This window comes from Salvelinus fontinalis, chromosome 32, assembly GCF_029448725.1.
Source record: "Salvelinus fontinalis isolate EN_2023a chromosome 32, ASM2944872v1, whole genome shotgun sequence".
NCBI classification, from domain to species: Eukaryota; Metazoa; Chordata; class Actinopteri; order Salmoniformes; family Salmonidae; genus Salvelinus; species Salvelinus fontinalis.
In genome coordinates this window covers 32,474,875-32,481,195 of record NC_074696.1, presented here as the reverse complement: position 1 = coordinate 32,481,195, position 6,321 = coordinate 32,474,875, and positions in this window count along the sequence as shown.

Genomic DNA, 6,321 nt, shown 5'->3' with positions numbered 1-6,321 from the left:
ACTGACCTCAAACTAGGTTCAGAATGTCCACTGACTACCCTTCTATATTGCACACCCTTTAGTTTGTCCATTTTTATCTCACACGTTTTTACATTAAATTTGTAAACTTTCAAATTTCAATAGCTCCTTTATCATGTAACCTACTGACTTCAAACAAAGTTCAGAATGTCCACTCAGGAGGCCTACACATTGTGTAACAGTTCAACTTTAGTCCGTCCCCTCGCCCCGAGCTAGTGAGGTAGGCTGCAGTGGGTTTGCTGGGCAATACATATACTGATCATGTAACCACAGTAATGGTGGCCAGTAAATCAATGAATAAAAAATGAATATTGACAAATAAACAGAAATTGTAGACCTTTAATCTTTTCTAACATGTCAACAGACACTTTACTTCAAATAAATACAGAACATTTCACTGTGTTAACTTTCTCTTTATCCCTGGTTGATGTACATTTCAGAGCCTATTCAGTGTGGATGGGGTATAGCATACATTTTCAACAACAAGGACTGCACTTCCAGTTTGTGTTCTTCACTCTGTTGAACTCTTTTGTCTTCATTCCGAGGCACAGCACATGGAACCACTGTTGGCATGCAAAACATTCAATCTAAAACAAAACAAAGCGTAACAAAGTTTGCTGCTTCAGTGTCTTTAGATATTTTTGTCAGATGTTACTATGGAAGACTGAAGTATAATTACAAGCATGTCATAAGTGTCAAAGGCTTTTATTGACAATTACATGAAGTTGATGCAAAGAGTCAATATTTGCAGTGTTGACCCTTCTTTTTCAAGACCTCTGCAATCCGCCCTGGCATGCTGTCAATTAACTTCTGGGCCACATCCTGACTGATGTCAGCCCCTTCTTGCATAATCAATGCTTGGAGTTTGTCAGAATTTGTGTGTTTTTGTTTATCCACCCGCCTCTTGAGGATTGACCACAAGTTCTCAATGGGATTAAGGTCTGGGGAGTTTCCTGGCCATGGACCCAAATTATCAATGTTTTGTTCCCCGAGCCACTCAGTTATGACTTTTGCCTCATGGCAAGGTGCTCCATCATGCTGAAAAGGGCATTGTTCGTCACCAAACTGTTCCTGGATGGTTGGGAGAAGTTGCTCTCGGAGGATGTGTTGGTACCATTCTTTATTCATGGCTGTGTTCTTAGGCAAAATTGTGAGTGAGCCCACTCCCTTGGCTGAAAGCAACCCCACACATCAATGATCTCAGGATGCTTTACTGTTGGCATGACACAGGACTGATGGTAGCGCTCACCTTGTCTTCTCCAGACAAGCTTTTTTCCGGATGCCCCAAAAAATCGGAAAGGGGATTCATCAGAGAAAATGACTTTACCCCGGTCCTCAGCAGTCCAATCCCTGTACATTTTGCAGAATATCAGTCTATCCCTGATGTTTTCCCTGGAGAGAAGTGGCTTCTTTGCTGCCCTTCTTGACAACTGGCCATCTTTCAAAAGTCTTCGCCTCACTGTGCGTGCAGATGCACTCACACCTGCCTGCTGCCATTCCTGAGCAAGCTCTGTACTGGTGGTGCCCCGATCCCACAGCTGAATCAACTTTAGGAGACGGTCCTGGCGTTTGCTGGACTTTCTTGGGCACCCTGAAGCCTTCTTCACAACAACTGAACTGCTCTCCTTGAAATTCTTGATGATCCGATTAATGGTTGATTTAGGTGCAATCTTACTGGCAGCAATATCCTTGCCTGTGAAGCCCTTTTTGTGCAAAGCAATGATGACAGCACGTGTTTCCTTGCAGGTAACCATGGTTGACAGAGGAAGAACAATGATTCCAAGCACCACCCTCCTTTTGAAGCTTCCAGTCTGTTAGTCAAACTCAATCAGCATGACAGAGTGATTTCCAGCCTTGTCCTCGTCAACACTCACGCCTGTGTTAACGAGAGAATCACTGACATGATGTCAGCTGGTTCTTTTCTGGCAGGGCTGAAATGCAGTGGAAAGGTTTTTGGGGGATTCAGTTCATTTGCTTGGCAAAGAGGGACTTTGCAATTAATTGCAATTCATCTGATCACTCTTCATAACATTCTGGAGTATATGCAAATTGCCGTCATACAAACTGAGGCAGCAGACTTTGTGAAAATTAATATTTGTGTCATTCTCAAAACTTTTGGCCACGACTGTACATAATGCTCTTTTTTATGTAAACATAATGGAATTCTGATTAGTTATACGCAAATGAATATACAGGCCAAAACTGTATGATGATTTCCTTATCACTATAATCTAGTAGAGGTAATGTCCTTTATGCCCCAATCTACACACAGCCTAAATTATAGGCACTGAACCATTTATAGGAGAATAATAAAAGTAGCATGTAGGACGGACATAAGACATTCCCACATACAGTATATACATACATAGAGGCATTTTTCAGCTATGATTTTACCACTCAGAATCCAGAATGGATGTGACAATGGGGTCAACACAGGATGTAATACACCCTTACAACAATCTACTTTCTGATCTTCTTGACTTCTTATCTGGTAAACTGCTACTGTGTGTCAAGAAAGAGCCCCAATTAGGGGTTAGTGTACTCTAGTAAAAAAGGGGGCTGGTTAAGATTAAAAACTATTGCCCTGTGTCCCCATTCATAGGGGCATGAGAGACTAGTCAGTGGTAGAATTGAGTTGGCACTTTATTGGCCCAAACACCCACAGACCTACAAGGTTGAGGTTAATGGACAGTAATTAGTAATGTTTTTAGTTTTTTTTGCTTTGACGCATTGTGTCTTTTAACTGTCCAAGATTAGCATCCAATGTGTTAGGGAATATTTGTTCCCATAAATACAGTGGAAGTCGGAAGTTTACATACACTTAGGTTGGAGTCATTAAAACTCATGTTTTAACCACTCCACAGATTTCTTGTTAACAAACTATAGTTTTGGCAAGTCGGTAAGGACATCTATTTTGTGCATGACACAAGTAATTTTTCCCACAATTGTTTACAGACAGATTATTTCACTTATAATTCACTGTATCACAATTCCAGTGGGTCAGAAGTTTACATACACTAAGTTGACTGTGCCTTTAAACAGATTGGAAAATTCCAGAAAATGATGTCATAGCTTTAGAAGCTTCTGATAGGCTAACTGACATTTTTGAGTCAATTGGAGGTGTACCTGTGGATGTATTTCAAGGCCTACCTTCAAACTCGGTGCCTCTTTGTTTGACATCTTGGGAAAATCAAAAGAAGTCGTCCAAGACATTGTAGACCTCCAAAAGTCTGGTTCATCCTTGGGAGCAATTTCCAAACGCCTGAAGGTACCACGATCATCTGTACAAACAATAGTACGCAAGTATAAACACCATGGGATCACGCAGCCGTCATACCGCTCAGGAAGGAGACGCGTTCTGTCTCCTACAGATCAACGCACTTTTGTGTGAAAGGTGCAAATCAATCCCAGAACAACAGCAAAGGACCTTGTGAAGATGCTGCAGGAAACAGGTACAAATGTATCTATAGCCACAGTAAAATGAGTCCTATATCGACATAACCTGAAAAGCCGCTCAGCAAGGAAGAAGCCACTGCTCCAAAACCGCCATAAAAAAGCCAAACTACGGTTTGCAACTGCACATGGGGACAAAGATCGTACTTTTTGGAGAAATGTCTGCTGGTCTGATGAAACAAAAATAGAACTGTTTGGCCATAATGACCATTGTTATGTTTGGAGGAAAAAGGGGGAGGCTTGCACGCCAAAGAACACCATCCCAAACGTGAAGCACGGGAGTGGCAGCATCATGTTGTGGGGGTGCTTTGCCGTAGGAGGGACTGGTGCACTTCACAAAATAGATGACATCATGAGGAAGCAAAATTATGTGGATATATTGAAGCAACATCTCAAGACATCAGTCAGGAAGTTAAAGCTTGGGTCTTGGGTCAAATGGGTCTTCCAAATGGACAATGACCTCAAGCATACTTCCAAAGTTGTGGCAAAATGGCTTAAGGACAACAAAGTCAATGTATTGGAGTGGTCATCACAAAGCCCTGACCTTAATCCTATAGAAAATTTGTGGGCAGAACTGAAAAAGCTTGTGCGAGCAAGGAGGCCTACAAACTTGACTCAGTTACACCAGCTCTGTCAGGAGGAATGGGCCAAAATTCACCCAACTTATTGTTGGAAGCTTATGGAAGGCTACCTGAAACGTTTGACCCAAGTTAAACTATTTAAAAGCAATGCTACCAAATAATAATTGACTGTATGTAAACTTCTGACCCACTGGGAATGTGATTAAAGAAATAAAAGCTGAAAGAAATCATTCTCTCTACTATTATTCTGACATTTCACATTCTTAAAATAAAGTGGTGATCCTAACTGACCTAAGACAGGGAATTTTTACTAGGATTAAATGTCAGGAATTGTAAAAAACTGAGTTTAAATGTATTTGTTTAAGGTGTATGTGTAAAGGCAGTCATTGTTGTTCTCCCCCTTAGACGAGGAGGAGCATGGATAGGACCAAGATGCGGATTGAGGGAAATAAGCCATCTTTTAATGAAAAACAGCAAACAAGACACTACAAACTACAAAAGTGACTAACCTTCAACTGTCCTGTGAGGACACAGGAACAAACACCCACAAAACACCAGTGAAACCCTGGCTGCCTTTGTATGACTCTCAATTAGAGACAAACAATACACACCTGTCTCTAATTGAGAATCATACCAGGCCGAACACAAAACTCCACATAGAAATACAAACATAGACAAACCCACCCAACTCACGCCCTGACCAACTAAAATGAATACAAAACAAAGGAAAACAGGTCAGGAACGTGACAGAACCCCCCCCTTAAGGTGCGAACTCCGGGCGCACCAGCACAAAGTCTAGGGGAGGGTCTGGGTGGGCGTCTGTCCACGGTGGCGGCTCTGGCGCTGGTCGTGGTCCCCACCCCACCATAATCAATCCCCGCTTCTTTATCCCCCTCCCAATGACCACCCTCCCGCTAACACCACCTAAATGAGCGACCAGCACCGGGACAAGGGGCAGCACCGGGACAAGGGGCAGCACCGGGACAAGGGGCAGCACCGGGACAAGGGGCAGCACCGGGACAAGGGGCAACACCGGGATAAGGGGCGGCAGGTCCTGGCTGAGGGACTCCGGCAGGTCCGGGCTGAGGGACTCCGGCAGGTCCGGGCTGAGGGACTCCGGCAGGTCCGGGCTGAGGGACTCCGGCAGGTCCGGGCTGAGGGACTCCGGCAGGTCCGGGCTGAGTGGCAGCTCCGGACTGTAGGGCAGCTCCGGACTGTAGGGCAGCTCCGGACTGTAGGGCAGCTCCGGACTGTAGGGCAGCTCCGGACTGTAGGGCAGCTCCGGACTGTAGGGCAGCTCCTGACTGGCGGGCGTCTCTGGCAGCTCCTGACTGGCGGGCGTCTCTGGCAGCTCCTGACTGGCGGGCGTCTCTGGCAGCTCCTGACTGGCGGGCGTCTCTGGCAGCTCCTGACTGGCGGGCGTCTCTGGCAGCTCCTGACTGGCGGGCGTCTCTGGCAGCTCCTGACTGGCGGGCGTCTCTGGCAGCTCCTGACTGGCGGGCGTCTCTGGCAGCTCCTGACTGGCGGGCGTCTCTGGCAGCTCCTGACTGGCGGGCGTCTCTGGCAGCTCCTGACTGGCGGGCGTCTCTGGCAGCTCCTGACTGGCGGGCGTCTCTGGCAGCTCCTGACTCTAGCGGCTCGGGACAGACGGGCGGCTCTACTGGCTCGTGGCAGACGGCTGACTCAGATGGCGCTGGGCAGACAGATGGCTCAGACGGCGCTGGGCAGACAGATGGCTCAGACGGCGCTGGGCAGACAGATGGCTCAGACGGCGCTGGGCAGACAGATGGCTCAGACGGCGCTGGGCAGACAGATGGCTCAGACGGCGCTGGGCAGACAGATGGCTCAGACGGCGCTGGGCAGACAGATGGCTCAGACGGCGCTGGGCAGACAGATGGCTCAGACGGCGCTGGGCAGACAGATGGCTCAGACGGCGCTGGGCAGACAGATGGCTCAGACGGAGCTGGGCAGACGGGCCGTTCAGGCACCGCTGGGCAGACGGCAGACTCTGGCCGGCTGAGACGCACTATAGGCCTGGTGCGTGGTACCGGAACTGGAGGTACCGGGCTGAGGGCACGCACCTCAGGGCGAGTGCGGGGAACAGGAACAGGGCACACTGGACTCTCGTGGCGCACTCTAGGCCTGGTGCGTGGTACCGGAACTGGAGGCACTGGGCTGGAGACACGCACCATAGGGAGAGTACGTGGAGGAGGAACAGGGCTCTGGAGATGGACTGGAAGCCTGGTGCGTGGTGTAGGCACTGGTGGTA